This window comes from Zosterops lateralis, assembly GCF_965231275.1.
Source record: "Zosterops lateralis genome assembly, chromosome: 3".
NCBI classification, from domain to species: Eukaryota; Metazoa; Chordata; class Aves; order Passeriformes; family Zosteropidae; genus Zosterops; species Zosterops lateralis.
In genome coordinates, this window is record NC_139764.1 from 9,068,232 (window position 1) to 9,092,127 (window position 23,896).

Genomic DNA, 23,896 nt, shown 5'->3' on the forward strand with positions numbered 1-23,896 from the left:
CTGTTAAAAACAGTTTCTGCCTCCTAGAAGAACATCACAGCTTGCAGTTACTTTTGCATTTCATGAGCTAATATAAATTAAATATACACTGTGTTTGGACAAAAACTGTCGACTTCTGTGCTAGATTTTATAATGTGTTCAGCACTATGAACTGAAATGCCTAACACAATGGCCCAAAGTTCATGGTCTTTTCAATAGTTTCTTCTTTATTTCTTTAATTCTATCATAATTTTTTTGCAAGCATTTAGATACAAGTTCCTTAAATTCCTGCTTCTGCTAGCATGAGAAATCCTAAACTGCCTAAGCCAAATATTTAACTGTTCACTGTCCATCTGCAGCTCTGATGGTTCCTTTTTGTTTTAACTATTCCAAGAACCAAAATCTCTTTAGTAACCTTTCCAGATAACTTGAAATGAAGATTCATTAGCTTCAAGCAACATAACATACTACAGAGATTTTAAATGCCAAAATTGCTTTCCTTAACCTTTCTTCTGTATACCAATTTAGAGAAACTACTGCAATTTCCACAGCTTTACCTAACAAAACACCAATTTGCTGGATATCCACACACCCACCATGACAACTTTTCGTGGAGCAAAGCCAGGCTTATGCATGAAATTTTTCCTGTAAGGTACAAAATCATGAATTCTCAAAAAAAAAAAGCAGGTCCACAGATGCAACACGCTTTTCTGTGAAGCAAGAGAGGGAACACTGCTCACAGGAAATGGAACAAGGATCATCGTTTCAGACCACCAGCTTTGAATGGTCTTGGGCAATCAAAGAATGTGGAAATTTCTTTATATGTATACATTTTTCAATTTGTTTCTGACACAACCAGATACAACTTGGCACAGGAACGTGGCGAGCAAAAGTCACACCCAAATGTCTCTGACGTGAGTCAGTGCAGCCCATTATTCATGTCCACAAGTACTGAAGGACAAGTTCACTACTCAAGAAGTATCATTCCTCCTTGGAGCAAGGTGGCTAAGGAGGCAAAGCTGAGCAGCACAGGTATAAATATATCTATAGATAGATAGAGATAGATACATAGATAGATAGATATAAAATATAAGTATATAATATTCCAGGAGAGAGCTGGAAAGCACTGACACAGTTTGTCAGTGGGTATGTGGCCAGCTGCTAAACCAAGCTGTACCTATCCACTGAGAGGAAACAAGTTCTGACATTAAAAGGCCATCAAGTTTAGAATATTTCCCCAAAACACATTATTTTATAATTTAAACACACATGCATATATTGCATATGTAACATTAACCCACTGAGAGTTCTCAGTCTGCCAATGCCCAAGCAAGGCACATGAGCTGAGAATGGGTCTACCAGCAAAAAGGTACTTCTGAAATATAAAATAACTATGGAATTCTATTATTTTGGACTATTCTATTATTCTGTCATGGTTAGTCAGATGTGAGGAAGCACCCACTCCTGGAGCTCCTGAGGTCAATGGCAATCATCCCAGCACACTGAGTGGCCTACAGAACACCCCAAAAATAGTTTACAATGATGATGTAGCTCTGCTTGTGAATTCAAAAAGTGGTGTTGATGAGGGACCTGTTTTTTTTTTCCACATTCCTTAAGGAGAAAGCTTTCTCAAATATACTTAATAAAAAGTTAATGAGGAACAACAAGGTTGAAAATGAGCATTAGCAAAGGAACAAACAGCACGTGTCTGGGTGTGCACACATCTCTTAAGGAGATGCAGTACATGTTTCATGCAAGAATTCAGACCATGACACAAACAATGGGAAGTTGTCAGTCACAGACAGTACCCACATTTACAAGACACTAAAGGACACAGTTGCAAAAATATCCTACACGAATATTCACAGATAGCAAAAGCTGGAAAAGTATAAATTACCCACTGGCATTTCACAAACTTTTGAAGTTTTCTCTTGAATCATTGTTCTTCAGAGACAGAAGCACCTTTTTCTAGGAACTCAACCATCTTTTTTCTGACTTGAATCTCCTTCAGGCAAGCAATGAGTAAATTAGCTGTCTATGCAAAGACTAAAAACAGCATCGACAAATAGTGGGGGAAAACCCACAGATTTTACTCATTTTCATTTCTTTGGCAGCTTTTTATAGTTGAAATGAAGGAAACCCCTTCTCCTGGTTAGCACTTCTTAATGAGGTTCAGAAAACTACGTCATTATGGGTAAGTTGTGACGTATTTCTGGAGCTGTGCATCGCTGAATGAAATGCTAAAAAGAAAGAAATTCATTGTATGGGAAGCAAACAACTTTCTGCTGCCAGCAACAAAAGTTTACTTTGAGCCGTTGGAAGCAAACACCCTACAGAAAAGTACCTGGATAAACAAGAAAACATCCTGCTTTAACCAAGAATGGTAAAAAGCTTAAAAAAAGTGTGGGTTTGTTTTTTTTTCTCCCTAACCTAAAAGCCACCATGATGACAGTACAGCTTCTCAGGAAAAGCTGTTTTTCAGTCATCCTCTCTTTTGTTCAAATACACGTCTTTTTTATGAAACCTATTCTCCCCAAGCTCATGAGGAGAGCTAGTCCCATCAGTTGCATTCTCCATGAAAAGTCAGCTACAACATGTCTGAGACAGAGGTAAATTCACCACTGGATTCCACCAGACTCACTTCCCTGTAAAGCAGGAGCACAAGAAGCAGCAGGAGCACAGGACTGCTCCACCATGGGGAGAAATATACCCAACTAATGCCCCAAATGGCCATGAGGTCAACTTCTGTAAATCTCTATAGCTCCTTAACAACTAGCTCTATCTTTGTGTTTATCCAGCTCCTAAGACACTTGACTCTTGGAATGAGCACAAGCACCTATAAGAGGCTCAAAGCAAAGATCAGAAGCATATTACCTATAAACTAAGTGACATGTTATCAGGAGAAACAGTTTATTATGTGGAGCATTTAAGGAGGCTTCCTTCCCTAAACATAGTTAAATTGCCTTGGGCCCTGCCTACAGAGAAGAAAACACTGTAGATTTCCAGTTTTACAACAGGAAATATGTGCCAGAACTTTGACGCTGCCCAAATAAATAATAAATTCAAATAATAAATTCAAAATAAAGTTATTCTACTGAAAAAAGTAAAAAAGTTGGGCAAGATAAACCAAAATACTTGGGGTTGTTGAACAAAACAAAAGCATTTTACTTTGGGCCAACTCAAGACCAATCAGTGCTGGTCCAAGCTGCAGTTTGCACTGCAGGAATTATAGTTCAGATATTGCTTGCCCCAAATCCTCTTTTGCAGAGCTGGATCCCCTATGCCACCAGATAATGAAGAGGAGAGGCTAGTTAGTCTAGAGCTGCAGCTCAGACAAGTCAGGATTCATACTCTACCAAACCCATATGAGATATTTCCCACTGGAAGGTGCAGTGTGGTTTGTGTCAAGTAAAAAAGTTCTTGTGGATATGCAATGTATTTTCTTCTACTGCCATCTACTTCAAAATAGCATCAAACCCAAAGAATTTTTCCTGTCTCCAGTCCCTCAGTAATGTCAATTGACAATAAAAACCAAGACACAAATGAAAGAAACACTGATGAAAGAAATTAAAGAAAACTAACACTGAACTTCACTTTGCATGCCATGCCTGCATCACATACTCTATCTCCACACATTCAGTGACATATATTGTAACTTCGCAATTGCAAAAGGCAGGTCTAAATGCCCCCATCTCATCTACCTTTCCTCTTCTGACAGTAACAACATCTCCACTGCCATTGTTAAAAACCAGCTATCACATCATGCAGCTTTATAAAGATCCAGCAAATCCCAGCCACGGAACCCTCCTGATTGGCCATCACAAATTATTTATATTTCCTTGTACTTAAAGCAAGAGGAAGATAATTTGGATTTGTTACGGGATATTAATCCAAAAACCTTTTGTGAAGCAACCTGGTAATTCCCACTGCATGATCCTATGTCTCACAGCTGCAGAAAAGAAGAGGGCAGAGGAGAGGGTTGGCTGTGTCGACCCAGAAGAACCACTTCCACAAGCTGTCTTTCACTGCCTGCTGGCCCAAACAACTGGGCAGAAAGGGTCAGAACAACAAGGACTTGCGAATCTTCCACTGCCTGGGCTTCATATGAACAAGGCAAGAAGAGCTGGATCCAAAACAATTATACTCCTGCTTTCTAAGGAACTATAAGAAACATTTGCAATCATGAACTGCATGGACTACACCATTCATTTTCTCCCCTCATCCTGTCCTAGCACTGTCTGGGATGCTGAGAAGCAGCTTGCTCTGCCCCCCAAAGACAAAACCTTATGTAACCATGCAGGTAATGTACTCAGGAAAAGCACCTGAATTATAAAATATCCATCCCTCTGCCAGACCTTTCAAGGGAAGGGTGTACACAGAATTAATGTTTTTCCCCATTGCTCCTTGCTATTCAGCACCCTAATTCCACACTCTTGTTCCTGCAGCAAAAGGTGGCTCCTCTGGAGTATCTGTGACAATAGTGGGAGGCTGCTCCTGAGGAAAGGGATGAGGAGCCAAAAGGAGTAAATATGGCAGAGCCAAGCTCACATAAAATTTTCTTCTACTACTGCTCCTCCCTCAGCACAAAAACCAAATCTGCTGTGACAAGGTTCTGCACTTAAGAAAGGCACAGCAGGAAAAAACAGTCCTGAAGCTGGTCTTTAATGTGAAGGCATGGTGACATTGGGTCTGATGGCCAGCAAACAGGCACACTAATGCCACTCACACAGCTCCTGCTGCCCTCTGCTCTGTCCACATTCTGTGGCTTTAGAGGATGACAGGGATCAAGCAATGACCATTGGTGTTATCAGGCCACTAACTCTTCTTCTGCTGCAAACACTTTCCCCCTAAATATTCCTTGAGTCTGGGGAAGTGGGGGTGACACTGAGGGGCAGGTCAGGGTACAACTTCTGCACTTCTGATATGAGTACAGCTCCCAGGGCAAAGCCTGAAAATCCAGAGAGCTCAGGGAGCCCTTCAGAGAAATAACAGTGATGGGGAGGTGGTCCTGACCCTGCTCCTTGTGGCTGGCCACTGGCCACCAGGCTCAAGTCCTGAGGTCCCTGGATGGTCCCTACCTTAGGGGCAGGAAGGTAGTGACAGTCCCTTCAGGAAATTCAGTCCTACTAAGTTGGCATGTCCCCTTAAGCTCCAACTTAATGTATTCGTGACACTGCTGTGTTTTTGGCTTCCTACGACTTTCTGTCACAGCTTCTGGTGTTTTGATGTTTGATTTACAGTGCAGTAACAGCTTAAGGTGTGGGGTTTTTCCAAATTAAAACAAACAACGAGTCCAAATTCAAATCATCCAGGAACAAACAGATATTAGAGTCCAAAACACACAAGGAAGGTGAAAGAAAAGTCAGATCAATGCTGGACACTTAAAAACTTTACCTACAGGTGCATGTTCACCTTATTTTTATCTCTTTCATCTTCTATCTCTACATATTCCTAGATATTACCTGCCTAGAATTACCTTGAATAGGCAAACTGATAGGAGGAAAGGGACAAGCTTCTGGTGCACCCCAGAATTCAATTATTATTTGTCATTACATCTCATGGCCTCAGTTCCAGCTGCAAAAGGGATGAAGGATAGGAAGGAGTTAACCCAGCCATTTCCAGTCTTCTCTTTGACTCCATAAGAGTGTTTAACCAAAATCCCACAGAAATCTCAAAGCAAAGCTGGGTCATAGCAAAAAGCCATCCATATCTTAAGAAAAAAATAAACAAAAAGTATACGTCCTTCAAAAAGTAAGCCAAAATTATTTCTGGTTTCTTTTTCAACTCACAGCATTTGTCATTACCAATAAGAGCAACAGCAGCAGAAACGTGTAGAAAGCAAAAACTGTAAAAGCTCTCAGTAATTTGAAGTACTTTAAATGACATGAATGAGTAACCAAGGAAGCTAAAGAAAACCTCAGGTTCCAGCAGGCTGAAACCACAGGCATCAGCTTCCCCATAGCAGGTACAGACCACAAGGAAGAAGAATCTCTCTTTTCTGATGAAACAACCTCATCCTTGTTGAAAGGGCTGAGGATCTTGTGGCACCCCTTCCACCCAGCAGTGATGGAAGAGGACTCTCACCTGCCCAGCTCACCACTCCATCTGTCTCCTCCTGAGCCAGCAGTGCCTAAAAAATCACCTTCTTTACTGTCTTTACTGTCAAACATCCTGTTCAGACCATACCCTCTCAGCTGGGGCTGACAAGGAATTTATTTCTGCCGTGCACTCCATCTTTTTCACCTCAATTTTTCAGGATGTGTGCATCTCAGCTGATGTGCCAGGACACACCACACACACTCAGAAGCCAGTGCTGCACTGGGTCAAACACCAGCAACGCCCCCATGTCCTTCCTGTCCATGCAGATTATCAGGGAAGGTTTTATAGGCATTGGTTGCCTCATAAAGGAAAAGACAGACTTCTCTAAGCATCCTGTAAATGCCAGGAAAAGAGAAGAATGGAAAGGAAATGAAAGGAACAACCTGGAAAGGAGAACGGAAAAGCAGAGACCTTGGCTCCAGGGAGAGAGCTGACCACAGTTTCAGTCCTGCCTTCATCTATAGAAGATGTTTGCTTTTATTAATCACGGAAAAAATGTGGTGCGTGAGCTAAGTCTGCCCCTGGGCAGATTTAACTTGGGTGACCTGAACTTACTCTGCAGATCACCATAGGTCTCTCTGACCTTGGCAGTGACACAAGGATCATATTTTCTCGTGGATGAATTACTCTGGAATAATTCTGCCAATGTATTAGGCATAAATAGCCTTTTTATTGAGGACTGTGAAAATACGTTCTCTCTTTCTGCCTCTTTCCAAACAAAATCACCTTTCCAAACAAGATCTATTTATTGGAATAAGGAAAACCCCACCCTTCATTAAGGTCTGGGTACACATCTCAAGGGCCAGACAGAAGCTTGGCTGCTTCGTGCTCTGGCAATGTGTTTTCAGAAGTTGCCTTCAGCAAGATGCATTTTGGAGTTAAGTGGTAAGATTTGCTGCTTTTGATTGGAGTGGTCACCCTGCACATTTGCAGATGAATATACAAATACTTTCAGACATGACAGAGGTGGTAAATTTAGGTCAGCAGTGGGAATGCTCAGCTTCAGTCACCAAAACAGAAAGCACACAATCTTCAACATACTTCTCCGAGCTAGCAAAGAGCAACTCTGTGAAAACCAGCCAAGCTGCACTGGAGATAAGCAAAAAAAAACCCCAAAATCCCCCAACACCCACATCTCAGCCTTGCAGAAAATCGACCAGTTTGGAAGGAACAGGTAAACAGTGTGTTCTTGGACAGGAGTCAGCAGAGTTTGGATGATGCAGACCTTTCCGTTCAAGAGCTGTGCTGGTTTTTGTGTCTGGTCACTCGAGGTCACATCCCAGAGCTCTGAGGCTCTGCAGGAGCTTCCTTCCCCATAATGGAGGTGGCTAAAGTGGTGGCTATTAAAATCAGTTGTTATCCTGATGCCACCTGAGTCTTAATGGCTGAAAAAATGGGGACTGAGACCACAGAAAGGGCTTTCTGGCACTGGCTGAGGAAGTATCAGTTTTTGAGGTCAGGACAACATCCCTTAAAAATATGAATCAGAGTGGTTTCTTTCATGCTGCAATTTGATAAAGGCGGGCAAAACATTAGCAGACTATTTTGATGAAGGTCAGGATGGCTTTGAAATACATATATATATTAAAGATGTGCTTAGATGTGTGTAAAAAGGAAAGAAAACACTTGAAAACCTGTATTCAAAATTATCCTGGAGCAGTCAAATAAATCCTAGTAAATACCATTTCCCGCTTCCACTCTGAATGAGTCTCTTCTAATAAAACTCATTACACGTTGAGCAAACACAATTTTCCAGCTGTGTGTTAGCTGCTTTCTTCCTCCATACACAACTTTTGCTGTATGGCTGATGCCTTAGGACCTGCAGGCAAGTGTCTCAGCCTGAAGACTGGGACACCAAGGCCTGTCAGGCAGAAAAGCAAGTCCCTAGTCATGGATCTGCACCTTTTTCCACTGCAATTCCAATACTAACTGATGACAAAACAGGTGATTCTCTCGGGACTGGAAAAGGCTTTCACAAATACCTGAGAATCATCTGAGCAGCCTCCAACAATGCCAGACTCTGAACTAATCATGATGCTGGTTTCTATGCAAAAGCAACTCTGAATTTTGTCATTTTAAATGCCTGACCAGCTGCACCTGCAATTCATGGCTGAGGCAGATGAGGAGACAGATTTTCAGCTATAATCATGGCTTGAAATTCAAAGTTCAGCTAAAAAGCATTCTCACCTACACTTAACAGTTCCTATGGAAAATACTTTGACATAAGCACCGTATTTGCAATGAATATGATCTCAGCAGTGACCTTAACAAGGGAATATTGACCTGGAGAAGGCAATTGCCTGTAAGATTATGGGGAGGGCTCTCCTTTATGCTCACCCCTTACCAGCCCAGGAGACTTCATCCATATTTAAAGCTGCACATGAACTTCACCAAAAATCATGAAAGGAGAGGCTCAAGATGGCAGGTGCACATTTAAAGATTCACATGAGCTGTAAAGGAAGCCAAAGTCTCAGAGCAGGCAACAAACACGCTGGAAAGCCCAACTTTGCAAGGCACTGCAAGTGTCTGTGCTAGTTGTGACTCCTGCAGAGCAAGCAGAATGGATTACAAGGAAGCCTCTGCCAGGACAATCCTGGAAACACCTCACTCAGCTCCCTTCCCTGGGTTTAGCCATCCCCCAGGATCCCAGATAAGGCAGGCTGACAAGGTGCTGAATGAAAGGCCACACTGCTGCTCTCCTGCAGGCCTGCAAACCTCCAGCACTCTCCTCAGGCTTTGTACTCACAGCCTCCCAAGCAAACAATCCTCAAATTTCATATTTCTGGGGCACAGTGGGGACACAGTTTGAAAATATTTTTCAGGACAGCATAGGAAGTGAACTTCAAAATGGAAACAGGAGTTCAATATTCTGCATAAAAATCATTAGCCTCTTACCTCTCCCCCTCATGTGCTAGTCAGGATTGCTACAAATACGACTACAAAAACGAAGTGGAAAAATGAGCTACTCTTAAATGGACCAATGTACATCTTGTTAGTTTGGAGTAGAACTAGGTAAAACTCTGATTTTTATATTTAAAGGCAGAGAGAAGCTCTGACAGATGCAGTGCCAACTGCCAAAGGACCCTGCGCCCAAACAGCACAACGAAGCTAAATATGGCCATTCCTACCACCTCAACTCAGCAACAGGTTTTGCTGCAAGGCTTCCCTCATGGAGCCTCTCATCTCAGGCAAGACCTCAATGATGTTTAGTTGCAGGTTGAGAAAAGCACTGCTACACAGTTTCAGAAGCCCCATTCATCATGTTTTATATTTAAATCTTCAGCTCCCAGAGTCATATGAGAGCCTTCAACCAAAACCACATATGCCCTATTAAAGCAAGCAACCTCTTGAAGTTGGGAAAAGCAGGAATCCTGGCTTCTTGCCAGCTGGGCATGGGAATACAGACACTAAACCCCCCAAATAATATTAAAAAAAAAAAAAAAAAAAAAAAAAAAAAAAAAAAAAAAAGGTGTATATCTGTATTTCATACGTATTTTTTTCTATGAATGCCAAGATTTTTTGAACACTTCGGTTACCCATGCAGGTCTGCAAACACAACAAATGTTATAAGATGCTCAGACCACTGTGCTCAGGAGCTACAGAGGACACAGCCTCACCTACACACAGAATACCTGAGCCCACTCCTCTAACCTTCAGCAGTATAGGACACTTCATTCTGCTTCTCCACAAAGAGCAAAACATTTCCTTCCTAAAGGAATGCCAACTTTTTAGCACACTTTCATCCCTCCTCACTCTAAGCGTTTAAGTCAGACTGCCAAGCCAAGTGTCTGAACGAGGTGATTAGTCCTCCCCGAGTCCCTTCACAGTCAATGGAGAGAAAGAAACTCTCCTGAGGAAAATTCAGGATTGAGATGACTACAAGAATATGTGCACTATTAGAATTTGAATACTGCACAGAACAGTAAAAACTTACAAGCAGCAATGCTCTAGCAAGGAAGCTCTGGCTAATGAAGACTGAATATGCCCATCTCCGTTTCTAAGCAAGATCTGGACTTCAGGGCTCTTTCTAAAATTACTCAGGATGGAGAGGCTGAATTTAGCTCCCATCCATCACCTTATCACAAGAATACAACCTCATGCTTCCTGCCACAGAGAATCTGGGAAAATGCAAAATTCTACCTCTTATCACCAAATCATAATTAATTTCTTCTTCCTATTTTGCCTCACTTGAGAGAGGAAAAAAAAAAAAAGCCCTCCCTGATAGATAACTAAATTTATGTCTTACCAAACTGAATGTAAATGCAAGAAACAGGAAGTTTTTACTTGGAAACTGGAATTTCAAGCGCTCAGTGGCAAACAATGAAGCAGAGAGATAAAGATGCAATGGCAATGGTGGGGGACAGACCTGCCAAGCTTCCTGCCCACGCTGACTCAAGAGCATGTGTCCTACCATGATATGGACTGGCCACACGGCTTGTTTTTATTTTGGTAGTGGCTATTTGTTCCTGTGAAAACCCCTATAAAAACAAGCCAGAAGACCAGACAATAGTAGTAGACTTGCCATCTCTTATAGCCGAGATCTTTTACTTAACACTTTAGCAAAAAAGATGCAATCAGCAGATCTTTGTCCATTTATACAATTCCCTCTGCGGTGACCAGGATTGTATTACACTCTCCAGCACCCACCAGCATCCAGTTCTTCCCCATCACTTCCAGAGATTGCACTGATACTTGAAAGCGCATTTGCTATTATCTACTCCAGCCCCTTTGGAAACGACATTACACAGATACAGGGGGCAGGCAAATATTGCCGCTCTTTTATTATTCCTGATGTTCCCTGGCTTGTAATATCTGAGCAGCCCGCAGGTCAATGGGATTACTTTATCTCCCTCCCCCTTCCCCTTTATCTCTTCCCTCACCCCACAGGTATCCGTGTCCAAATGGGACACTTCGGCAGGGGGTTTGCCTGACCCAGGTCACTGGAAGGTCAGGCTTTTCACCACTTGCTAATGCAAAGCTTCCCCCCCCAGCCCCTGCAGCCCCAGGGGTCCGGGCACCCCTCCTCACACACCCCTCTCTGCTGCCCACGGGGGGCAGATGGAGAAGGCAAATGCTCCTCCCTGAACGGCAAAACCCTTCCCCATATGGAAACCAGGATTTGGTTTGTGTGCTCTTAAATAAGCAAAGCAAAGGGAGAAAGCTCGTGAAAAGTCAGCTCAGCACTGCCTTTATTCCTGTACCCAACTTGAAGGATGGGTGGTTTAACTAGTTAGGAGCAACTCAGACTATATTTTTTGCCTACCAGAACAAAGTTCGATTTTTATTTAGATTGATTTTGAGATTTACATGCGAGAAATGGATACAATTGGATCAAATATATACTAAAATAAATTGTTGACTCCCCTGAAAGCCAATAAACCCAAAACAAATTTCACAGATCTCATCTAGCAGCGTTTGAGATTTGTTTTATTTCATTATTTTGTATACATTTACAGAGCAGAAATTTGCTTAACTCTGTTCCACTTTTCTTTCACTGAAACAATAAGACTCTCCGCAGAATATTTTCGACTTGAATATTATCACCAGGATAGCATATGGCAAACTAGCAGCAGGCAGTTTATCTTCATCCTCTTTGTAAGCTAAAATTAGCACAATGCTTTTGCAACAGCATATGATGTATTCAGACCAGCACGATATACCTAATACAACTTCAGATCCATCCCTGGCTAACCTCCAACACCCAAGTAAATTGATTGCTAATTTTAACTGGGTATTAATGTGTTTAGTATCAAGTTGGCATTAATCAACTCGAGAGGCACTTTTAAGTTTAATACTGTCATTTCACACACACCAACTGCAACTGTAAATAAAATTTGTATATTGGTAACACACGGCATTTCAATTCATCTGTACGAAGCGATTCTAATTTATATTAATACATTATGGATGGAAAGCCATACTGTAAAATTGCATAATATGCATATTCTGCTCTTGAGTGATGCAATATAATTAATTAATGGTGGTGAAGAGCTGATACACCCATGTCATGACTAACATGCTCCTCCTGCAGACTGTTAGCTGGTTACTTTATTGGGATTAAACTCATCAAGTCATCCTTTGGATTAAATTAAACCAAGTCATCGCTTTACATTTCTTGATGAGGTGGCTATGCCAGCCCTCTCTGCTCCTCAGCCTGGTAAATTATGGCCACCTCAGGGCTTTTTTAGCTGGATTAAATATGTGGTGAGACACTAATGTTAGCACTGCTTCCTAATTTGTTTCTTGTAGCTGTAACACCGAGGAACTTAGCACAATGCTCCTCGTAAAGAAAATTTGAAAGATTCTAAAAGGCTCTAAAAATGCCCTGTGCTTCACAAGGGTGGTTGTTTTGCCACTTTTCTTGCCAGGTTTACAGAATAATAAAAAAAAAAAAAAAGTGTAGTAGTAGGAAGCAGTCACATCCAAGCACGTACATGAACAAACACACACAAAAAACAATAAATATTTATGGACTGACATTCAAAGATTTTGTGGCTCAGCCTGCTCATCAATAGAACATCCCTCTGCTTTCCTACAGCCCATCACAGAACTACAACACAAAACCACACCAAGTCTGCCCAATAGTTACACTGAATTAACATCACCACTATTCTTGCTCTTACACAGCTGGCCTCATGCAGGATTTGCACAGAGTTAGTGCAGACAGATACAAAAATAAAATAAAATAAAAGGAAAGCAGGCAGGATCCTGCACAAAAGCCTCTCCTGGGGCATTCTCATTGCCACAGGCAGGATGAGGGGACAGGAGAGATAAACAGATGCTTTACTTAGGAGGGAAGGGAGGAGAAGTACAGAAAGAACACAACATTTCAACTCCACTTTGTCATCTCTTTTCGCCCTTGCGAAATTTTCCTGCATCTTACCCCCTGCTCTTCAGTAAGGAGCTTCTACACTGACTTTACAGGGCCCTGAAACTTTAACCCCATTTTAACTGACACTTAACTTGGAGCTTTTCAGTTAGTGCTGACCTCATTCCCTCTTTCCCCTGCTTTAGGAAGGCATTCCAGTGCTATAACCCAGGGCCCCAAGCAGCAACTCCACCGTGGGGTTTCTCCCTCACTGCTGTGCCAAGGGAGGGAGGAAGGAGGAGATTCTCTTGGCACAGCAATGAGACCAACAAAAGGTTCTCCATCCTACAAGCCTTGCTTCCATGACCTTCACTGGCTGCCCAGAGAAAGCTAAGATATGCCTTCTTTGAGGTCCATGGGGACACTACAGACTCCAGAATATATTTAGCATGCATCCATGTGACACTGCTATTCAGAGCACTGGGGAAGATTTCAGAATAAGTTAGGGTATGTCTGCCACCATTAGGCCTTTTCCAAGGGCAGAAGTGGTGTCTTCTAGTAGGTCCTCTCCTGTCCTTCTGCAAAAGATGTACTTACAACCTGGAAATAATAACACAGTATTGGGGTTGCAAGGGCCATCTCTCACTCACAGCACAGAATCAGCCCCAGGAAAACTAAGGACTAAGGGACAAGTAGTTGAAAAGGCAGTGCCCACTGTATATTTATTTATTTATATGCTGTCTCTTCTTTCCCACACTTTCACATTACACTTTGGCAAAGAGCAACTGCAAAAACCCGACTGCAAAATCTGTGTGAGATATTTAAATACTCAAGAGGAACAAAACAATATAAACAAATAGTCATAATATTCACAATAGGTAATTAAGTTTTTAATATATATATATAAGTATTTATATATTAGATGGCAGAGGTACTGCCTGGTGATGAGGAAGTCCCCAAGCCACAGAGGGAGGCAGGGTGGCAGTGCCTGTCCTGATGTCATACTGCTCCCACTGCACATCACTCTCTCCCATGTCCTTTCCCACCTTCCAGGCCTGAGGAACAAAAGCCAAACCAAAAGCTACATGGAGGAGGTGTCAAGGCTAAAGAGCCAAAGCAGAAAGGAAGACTTTACCCTCATTCAAAGATCTGCCAGAGCAGTGTCAGGTATTTGCTTAGTCACAGCCCTACAACCCCACCCCAGCTTGTGCAGAAGGGACATCAGGCATCTCCCTCTGGTATTTCTCGTGTCACCAACTAGTGGGTCACCAGGCCAGTGAGAAGCAGTCCCCAATGAATTATAGGGTGACAGGTGGCTCTGACATCACTGCTGCTGCAAGCTGCAGAGGCTGCTCTGATTGCCCACAGAAAGTCCCCATCTCATTCATGAATTTAAAATTGGAAGAAAAAAAAAAAAAAAAAAAAAAAAAGGAATAGTAATAATAAAAGCCCGTGTGCATCAATGTGCCTAGAAAAAAATTATGTCAGCATCTTACAGCGGTGATCCTATTAATTAATCCCTTAAAGAATGGCCCCTTGCCCACAAACATATAATGTAATGCCAGCTTAATCTTACCTAAAAAAAAAAATTTACAACGCAATGAGATTACTCGTCTGACTCTGCTAACTGTTACAGCACTGCTTAATCCTGCATTTCGGGGCTTTAACAAGCTCCTACAATGCTGTGCAGAGTTTATCAGAGCAGTTGCCGAGACAAGAAGGACTTACGTTTTAAAGAATATAATTCCACTGTCTCTTGTGCTTTTTATGTATCATGTTTATACAGTGGCTTTCATCCTGAAAGATCTCAAAGCCTATTGCCTTCTCCTTCTCCAATTGAAGTCTTCCTTTCAGATTTCATATTAGAGCAGGATTAGAAATAAATAAATATATATAATATGGGGTAATAGCAGGAAAAATTGTTCAGGCTGGAGTTCATCCCTTCCTCCCATTTCCCAAACACAGTTGGGAGGGGCACCACCAAATCAGCCCCCTCCTACCAAAAAACCTAAAAAGGAACCCATTTGGGACCCTGTCTAAAGAAATTGGTGCACACCTGACCTATGAAAACATCATCTCTCCATCCCTGTCTTCATCCCCAGCCTGTCCTCCCACCAGCACAGCCCCAGCCTGACAACATCCACCCACAGCCACACATTTCCCAGTCTTAGCCAGTTACAGACATAGTAAGCTTCCCATGGAACAGGAGAAGAAAGCTCTGCTCCCTCCCTGTAATTATCAAATCAGCCAAAAAACGAGGAAGAATTGAGAATCCTCATTATAGCACATCATAAAACACGGCGAGGTCTCGTGCTCACAGCCTGTTATTGGCACAGCCTGCCAACAAAACTTTACAAAGAGCACAGGAATTCATGTTTGCAGAGATATTAAAGTCATAAAAGGGGAAATTTGGATTTTATTTTCCCACAGTCTAAATGAAGGTGAACCAAGCAAATTTGGCACTGAGCACTCGTCAGATGCCATTTCCCACAGCAGTGTGGTATTTTCCTCTGGGAATAAAACATTTTCCTTCAACTACTGTTTATAACTCTTATCAGTTCAACAGCAATAGAGCCATCAAGTCCAATATCTTGTGGAAAAAAGTCAAGGTCAACAAGTACTTGCATTTTCGTTTATCTTTAGCTGCAATTGCTACTGACATTCAATTGGGTAATAAACATGAGGACTGTCAAATGCTCTCAGCAAACAGGTGATCCAAAAGCTATCAGAGGGAAAGAGGCTACCGCCAGGTAATCAAACAATTCTGTTGCAACAATTATGATTTGAGTGCATTCATTTACAGAAGCAATCACCTGTCAAATTTGAATGAATAGCATCAAACCATTCCCACCATCAGGGTAATAAGGGCAAGAAAATACAAGCTATGTCGACTTTCTTTCCCAACAAAAGCATGCCAGCATTAGCAAGAGTCTTAAAAAAAAAAAAAAAAAAGAGATAAACAAAAATATCCAGCATTTTATTTCCTGAATTGAATTATAAAAAATTATTTTAACATAAATCTAGAGTAACTGGGTCTTGTGGTGGTGTGTCTCATGAACAATAACGGGTGTTTAGGAAAACACTACAGCAAGTAGGGGCACACAGAGGCAGCTGTGCCACTGCTCTGACAATCAGCACTTGGGCAGCTTCCTGAGCCAGCAGTTGCATCTGGACCAGGGTTTTTTAATAGTTACAGAAGAACCTGTTTTTCCATGAATTGGTCTAATCTCTTTTTGTCCCCTGCTGACCTCCTCAGAACGCTGTTCTGTAGCAATAAATCTAACATACAACATTTTTGTTTGTTTCAAACCTACTAACACTCTGGGAACAGCTCCTGTGCCACGAACACCCACCCTTAGTTCTTGCATTATGGGACAAGCACCCACTTTCTCCATACACAACTAATTTTAAAGACTTCTCCTCCAACCTTAGTCATCTTTCCCCTCCCAGCCTTTCATGTGAGAGATAGGAAAATGGTTTGTGCCAAGCAGCCTGATGGCAAACCCTGTTGCATCACTAATCCAGAAATACAGCATGTTTATGAGTTTATACTCCTTGTGATAAAATGTCTCTCAAAACAAACATCTCAAGATCACAGCTTTTGTTTTTTTTAACCTCCAAGTTAAAGAGGTCAGTGATACACACCTTAAAGTCTCACTCTGCCTACATCAGACTGCAAAAGACTCAGCTGAACCCACCAAGATCTGGAGAAGCAAATGGGATAGAAGCCTTAAGATGGGAATAGTAAGATGGCCTTTAATATGGGAATCTCATTAGCTCCAATGAGCCACCACAAGTTAAGTGAAAACATCCAGGATGTGTAGGAAAAAAACCACATCTGAATAAAGCAACAACAACAAAAACCCCATATCAGCCATCTTGAAAACACTCAACTCCAGCACTGTTGAAAGGGGCATTTTGTACACTAAAAACTTCAAACTCATTTCTACGGGTTCTTAGAAAACCAAACCTCCTTCTGCCCCATCCAAAGAGGAAAGCAAGATGCCTTTCAGTCCTACACCAGAGTTTTTAGCTAACAGCCCAAGACGCGATTTAGCAGCGTGATTATTTTCCACCACTGTTCCCTATTTGGCATATTCAAGATCCTGCACTCAGTAAAACACCTGGTTCTGTGCAGACACACTTTGGAGGCTGCAAAAGCCAATGGATGCTCTCAGTTCAGGGTCAGGGCCATGTTCTTATATACACATCTATGTATACATGGGCTTGTGCACAGCCACACAGATGTTTAATGGATAGACATTTCTGAGTTTAGAAAAACTTGCCAAGAAAATAGGGAAAAAGAAGAAAAAAAAAAAAAAAAAAAAAAAAAAGGACTCTAGCACATGGATTTTGCTGTTTGATTACAGATGGGCCGAGAAGTCAGGAATATTTGTATTTCCATAGCCACTTTAAAGGTAAACAGTTTCCAAAGTCTTATTCCCTCCTTCTGCTCTGCCAATGATGGCAGTGGCCTCAGCCTGAAAGATTTGCCTCCTGACATGGTCGTCCCTCTGCTCCCCTCCCAGCTGGGAAGCTTTTCCTGACCAAAGGCTGAAAGTTCACATTAAATCCTGCTGAAATGGTTGTGCTGGTTTTGAACCGCTTATTATCTCTGGGGGCTGACCTGAAAAACAAGTTGGTGCTTAGAGAAATTCAAGTTTCCCCTGAAAAGCAAATGGGAAGAAGGAAGGGTTGTTTTACAAGGAAAAGAGTTCATTTACAATGATGTTACCCACAATTTAGGGAAAACAAGCAACATTCATAAGTATTTAATTTAGCTTTGCCAGAGTGAAAAGAAAAATGCCTGTTAATAAGACACATTTAAGCTAATGTGAATGATTGAAATAAATCCTGATACTGGGAATAGATTAATGCTCAAATTATGACAGACACCCGCTTCTAAGTAAGAACTTGCTCCCATGCACCATTCTGGAAGCAAAACCCTGCTTAGCTGAGGCACACATACTTAACACTGCTGAAATCTAAGTTTAACAGCTGAATCAGGCTGATGAGACCAAAAAAAAAAAAAACACCCCAAAAACCAAAACCAAACAAAAAGCTGAAAACCTAAACTAGCAGGAGGAAAAAAACAGTTTCACGCCCCCCAGCTTTAGAACAGAATGATAAATTGACATCATGTTATGAGCATAACCTCAACCACTCAATCATTGTTAAAAAAAAAATAAAACATGATTCTGGGGAGATAAAAATAATTAATGCTGGTGCAGCTGAACAATACGCACCTACACGAAGGGTTTCAGATAAATATGGGCCTGGTTTAAATCTCAAATCTCGTGTCAAAGGAAGAGGGGCACAGGTGCTGATTTTAAAGCAAAGCCAGCACTGCCTGCTTGATGGAAAAGCAGGAAAAGGAAAGGGGATGGCAGAGCCTCGGCAAGAAAACTGATACTGCTCCGTTTCCAAACAAGCCCATTACGCCTAATTCGGGATTCACAATACATGAAGAGGCAGGAAAAACACAGGGAGCAGCCCCTGTTGACTAATGCCCTGTCTTTTCTAATCGAGGGTCACATCCAGTCTAACCGATCGCATGATAATGGCATCAGAAAAGGTCAATCAAAGACAAGCCGAAGCTTCCACTGCCTGGCTGACCTTCGGAGCTTGTGACAAATTGCTATCAGTCAATGTCAACTAATGACAGCGGCTCTTTGGCTAATCAATTGTTCTAAAAATGATCAAGAAAACTACTCGTAGGACAGCTCATTTTCACATCAATGCCTGTGAAGTATGAAAAGCTCATTTTTTTTTTTGAGTTTTTAATAAGCTCATAAGTAAAGCAGTTACTTGGTAACAGGGGTCACCTTAGTGAAAAGACAGAACCTTTGTCTGCCTTTTACATATTCTTTTATTACCATATTATAGTAAAAATATGCCATGCCATTACTATGCCAGAGGGCTACATAATAAAGCAGGTAATACTTCATACTTCCTTTTTTTTTTTTTTTTTTTTTTGAGATAAATACTTCTGTGGTTTAGGGGGCCTCTGTTTGGATGTAAATAATCATCAATGTAGTCTCCATGTATTTAAATGTAAAGCAATCACCACTGGCACACAGGTGACATGCCCACTCATCCCTCACCCAGATTTCACATGACAGAGCCGGTAGTGAAAACCACGCTGCAAAAAAAAAAAATTAAAAAAAAAATCCAGTGGTGCTGCTGGGAAGCGAAGGTCTAACAGCAGCTATTTTGTTCTTAAACCCACCCACCCCATGCAAGCACAACTTATTCCAACTATTTCCGACAGAATCCACATTTGGTAGGAAAACCGCATGCTCCGAAACCCCCTAAGCCCTGCGAAAGCAAACAGACATTTCCGCCCTGGAAGGATTCTGCATGTAAAAGCCAACGTGGAAATGCACACAGGCTTGAGGCACTGGGAGATATATCATGGTTCTCCTCGTGCGGCAGAAGGGTGACTGCAGGTTTTTCCCGTCTCTTCGTCCTACCAGCCTCTCTCCCAGCATCGTTTTTCAGCTGCTTCCCAAAGCTTCACAGCCAGGCCACGCTCAGATCTGCATTCATGCATTAAATATCACCAAAACAACAAATCCACGCTGGTCTGAGGCTTGAGAAAGTGCAAGCACAATCATGCTTTGCTTTTCCGTACGGGGAACGTCCAGCAAAGGCCACTGCAGAGCATTACACCAAAAGGAGCCATTTGAGAAGGAAAGAGGAGCCATCATTCAAGCTCGGCACTGCTTTTCATTTGGGTTTACCTCTTGGCTTTGGTGACTCCCACCCATGACACCTGTACTGCCAGAAAGGATTTACCCCAAGGAAAACACCCCTCGCCAAGCCAATCGCCCCCAAAGCAATTCCCCACATCACCACAGAGAAGGGACACAGGGGGGGAGTGGCAGTGAAGCGCTAAACAAGAAACATTAAAACTTTTGTTTTCATCCCAGAAACTGCCAAGTGACAGCAGTTTCAGGTTACACCCTAAACCTGCCTTGCTATGGTAGTTTTTCAAATTAAAATATCTTCCGTGGCCTTAGCCACTCTCAAGGCATCCACAGGCAAGAAAGAAAGGAGGCAGGGCGACACTTAAGCTCAGCCATAATTGGAAGTATGTGAAAAATGAAGTGTCAGTTCGGTCAATAAAGGGCAAAGGTGAAGGGGAGCTGCAGCCCAAACTCGGTGCGAAATGTGCTCATTAAGACACCCAATCCGAGGGCTCCTGCCCACCTATCCCATTAGTCATCGGCCATCTGACCGCTTCAAATGCCTCCCCGCTCTTATTACTTTTCTTCTCCCATGTTAAAAAAAAAAAAAAAAAAAAAAAAAAAAGGCAAGCTGGTATATAAATCCTTGCTCAGTCATCTGGAACATAACGTGGCCCTTCTCTCCCTCCTCTTTCCCCGGCTCTGCCTTTGCAGCCTCCAAACAACCGCCTGGAGATTCCCAGCAATAATAAACCCGATTGCCTTTTTGCCTATAGGTTGCTCAAACTCCTACAGAACCTTGGGAAGAAAAAAGAAAATAAACCGTTGAGGCCATTGATACGTTTTTATAAAGAAATATCACTGCTTTCTACTCCTGGTTTTAAGGAGCAACAATTATTTGGAGGTTAAAAAAATGTTTTGAACGCAGGCTGAGGCTTGGGGAAAAAATAAGAGAGAAAGAAAAAATACGCACAAATAAGGTGACACTGATGGATTATTTTTCTTTTTCTTTTAAACTGTGTAGGAGAGCTAAATATGGGAAATAAAGAACCCCATTCTGGATTAAAAGTGACTGTACCAAGGCTTTGTTCAGTATCTTCCTGGTCTCACTACTTGAAAAACAAACAAAATAGACCTCTCAATATCCCAAACAGGAATGTTTTGAAGTTACAAGACACAGCAAGATAAAACAGTGCTGCCATGAGCTCAGCATCACCTGTCTGTACATAAGAATTTGGGTCTCCTCATTTAAATAGAAATTAGTGAATTATTTCTCTACTATGTAAATTCAGATCTCTTTGCACCATTTGGAGACAGACCTCCAAAGACCTTTGCCGTTAAGTTCAGAGCAACGGGAAAACTTTTCCATAATATTATTCCGCATTCCTGGGCTATAACTATCCCCCATGATGACACAATACCAGGCCTTTAGAAGAGGTTGTGTCAACGTACTATGCAATAACATATCCTGCTGTTCAGTGGCACGAGACCTCAGAACAGCTCCCTAGCAGTTAAATATGGATTTCTGCAATAGATCGAAGCAGCTGGGAGTTATTACTATTTACTAAGTAAATAAATTTACACGTTTAAAAAGACTTTAAAATGTTTACAGGAAAAGACCGTCTCTCCCGATTTCAAAGGCAATCATTGGACGGGTGTTGTATGCTGGGACATAAATAGGTTAAAAATACACTTTGCAGGATTTGTAGTGATGAATAAGGTAAAGAAGAAATATCTCCAAAAAGTCCAAAAATGGACCTTAACATACTCTGGGTAAAGGACTAAGGAGAAAAGTCTTGCTAAAGACTAAAGTTTTCCAGTCTGTGTGCCTCTCTGAAAATGCAAAGCTTACATTTACATCCTTGTGATACTTTCAGCCAGGTTGCAAACCTGGCCCAGAAGGTGCTTTTACCTACCCCAACAAGGGAAGTAGGTTGTGAGAACAATCTCAAACCAGACAGTTTTAGAGGGTTTTATTTCTGGTGATCATATTGGCTTTATTTTTTTATTTAATTTTTTTTTTTTAAATGGCAAACGTGATCTTGACAGATGGAAGGAACCAAAAGGAACTTTTACAAACTCCTAAAAATAGGGAAGCCCATAATATACTGAATATATGTCATGCAAAGCATGCATCTTGAGCTAACTCCTTTGCTTGCAAGCATGAGCATGTTGGTCCCCAGCCTTTTGCTGCCACCCCTCCGCAGCACCTGGCTGCTATGGCAGTGCCATGCTGGCTCCTTCTGCTGCCAAGAAAGCACCCAGCAGTGGGGAACACAAGGGTTTAACCACAGTGTTGCACTCCTGATATCAGAGAAGCCACCAAATCACAGCATCTGGAAATTAAATGCAGTAGGAGAGAGGCAGGATATTTGCTATCTTTTTGTTCTCTTCCGTTTCAGTCCTTCTGGGTCGTATTTTTTGACTTCTTCCCCATAAGGAAATGCTAAAATCACATTTTGGGTTGTTTGTTTGTTTGTTTGTTTTTTTCACAGAAGGTGTACATGCAGGCTTGGGTGTGCTCAAACAAACGAGCTTCCCCCATAATCTCAACCCACAGAGCATTTCATGTAAACAAGACATAAAGCAAGGCTCAGCAAAACCACCACTACCATTACCACATTCCTGTTCCTCAAAAACAATGCCATTTCCAAAGGTGGAAAGTGGCCTGCAGGCAAGTCTTGGTAACAGAGACTCCCAGGACAGGATCTCTTTTCCAAAATTCCTTTTCCAAACTTGACCTGAGAGTTCCAATTATCAAATTCCCACTTGAGTTACTCTTCTCTAAAGTTTTAATGCACTGAGCCTTCTTTCACAAAACACTCTATCAAGCACTGGCAGCAATTCCAGCCTCAATAAACCACTGGGGTTTGGGTAACAGCTTCAGAACTGACTAAAGCATCACTGACAAGTCCTTCTGTGGACATTTCATAGGACTCGGGCTCAAAACTCACTTCAGAAAACCCTTCCTGACGGAGGCTGCAGCATGCACCTTGCCAGGAACTGACCAGGATGGTACTTATACACCAGATATGACCAGCATTCAAGAGAACTAAAATGCCACATTTAGGAGAAAATGAAGTCAGAAAATCTTTAAAAGTACACCAGGAACTAAGCTTGATTTCCAGCACGGTCTAGGAGCATTCTGGCAAGGCTCCCCACAGATGTTTTGTCCACGCACATATCCACATAAACACACGCACATCCGTCTAATAAAAGAACAGCCCTAACCAAATACAAAAAAAAACCCCTCTCAAAACACCACATTTTAGTTCAAAGCTTATTTCTGAAGCAGCTTTTTCAGCCTTAAAAAAAGCCCATGGATTTAAAGTTTGCTCCAAAAGCAAGGGGCTCTAATGAACAAGTTGACACCACTTAAGCTATAGCATTGTGAACAGCACCACTAGAATATATATGTATACATACTTGAAAGAAAAAAGGCCCCCTGAATTTATGTTGCATATCATTTTCCAGTAAAAGTCAGAGGTCAGAAGGTTACCAGTTTCTGCCTCAGCTCTGCAACAGTTTACTATTCCAGGCCCCATTTTTACTAGGCTACACTTGCGATGAAGTCAGCAACTTTTCTTTAAACAATAACGAGTCTCAAATACTTAAAATTCTATAAAGAGATGTTATTCACCATGTACGTTAAATCCATGCATATAAAAAATTAAAATATACTGGTTTAGTTTAAAAACTAATCTTGTTAAATGCAGACTTTGCAATGCTAATCAGTACTGTTCAACCTTTTTTTGGAAACACAATTCCTTTGTTGTCTAACAGCACTTGAATGAAACATGATCATAAAACCAGATTTAAAAGTATATACCTATTGTGAGTTCAGAGTCAACTTCAATAAAGCACTCTCTTTTATATTCAGATTAAGGATCCTTTTTAAATTTTAATTGCATTAAATTAACACTAAATCCACTGCAGTTGGTCTCTTCAGAAAAAAAAAATGCTTTCAGTTTCTCAGGGAAAAAAAGAAAAAATCCAGAGATTCAGCTTTTTAGACTTCAGAGTTTCTGAGACAGCACTGATTATTTGTAGAATGTCCCACTTCCATTGCACCAAGCTCATTTCATACTTGCCCTACTAAATCAGCTACTCCAGCCTGGCACCCAAACTGAACGTTTTTGCACTCAAGTAAATTGGAATTGAGTATAAAAAAGTAAGTAAAAGCACAGCTCAGGATTTTGTAAAACGGGCCAGCTAACATCTCTTCTTTATATGCAATCAAGTTTCAATGGCATCTTTGAAATATTAGCATGCACTTCTGCAATCTTAATTACATTTGGTTTTGAAGATTTCATCTTTTAAC

The 23,896-nt window shown here is 41.5% G+C and overlaps 1 protein-coding gene across 4 annotated transcripts in view; it reads right to left on the reverse strand.

The window, feature by feature from the left end:
- The window catches only part of MEIS1 (Meis homeobox 1), a 108,821-nt gene that overhangs the window by 57,137 nt on the left and 27,788 nt on the right, over positions 1 to 23,896 (reverse strand). The gene's annotated exons all lie outside the window — the stretch shown is intronic.